At 40.2% G+C, this 617-nt stretch overlaps 1 protein-coding gene across 1 annotated transcript in view; it reads right to left on the reverse strand.

Annotated features, from left to right (window-relative positions):
• The window catches only part of spata6l (spermatogenesis associated 6-like), an 18,965-nt gene that overhangs the window by 6,391 nt on the left and 11,957 nt on the right, over nt 1–617 (reverse strand). The window lies entirely within an intron of this gene.

Consider the following 617-nt stretch of genomic DNA (forward strand, 5'->3'; position numbering starts at 1 on the left):
GTAGTATTATGCAGGATTCTAGTCATCCTGCACACAACCTCTTCCCCCCCCCTTCCATCAGGGAGACGGTTGCAGAGCATCCCAACGCGTACGTCACGTTGTAGGGATAGTTTTTATCCTCAGGTAATCAGGTTGTTGAATGATAGCGCAGCAGGAAGGAGGGCTGGGGTCTGGATTTCTTAGCCACTGTTTATTGTGGTGGTTAAATGGTTTTATGTTTTTAAACTATATTATTGTTATTGATTGTTACTGTTGACTGGTGCTGAGCGAGTGCAATAGGGCATTCTGTATTTCATCGCTGTGGTACTTGTACTAAAGTGCATATGACAATACGTTTTGAACTTTTGAACTTGAACTTGTAACCAACTTGAGATAATAATAATAATAATAATAATAATAATTAGCAACGGAGAGCAGCACAAATGCTCACAAATGTACTGTATGTCTTAATTTTTTTTAAGTAGATTGCAAATTACATTGTAACAATTTAATAATTTGCCCTTATTAAATACAATCGTGGCATCGTGGAATTTTATTCCACTCATTTTTGAAACGATGCAATTACCCGTTTCAGCCACAAAGGGGGAGGGGGTGGGGGGGGGTGGGGGCGCACTGCA

The sequence above is a fragment of the Etheostoma spectabile genome, chromosome 19 (assembly GCF_008692095.1).
Source record: "Etheostoma spectabile isolate EspeVRDwgs_2016 chromosome 19, UIUC_Espe_1.0, whole genome shotgun sequence".
Taxonomy (NCBI): domain Eukaryota; kingdom Metazoa; phylum Chordata; class Actinopteri; order Perciformes; family Percidae; genus Etheostoma; species Etheostoma spectabile.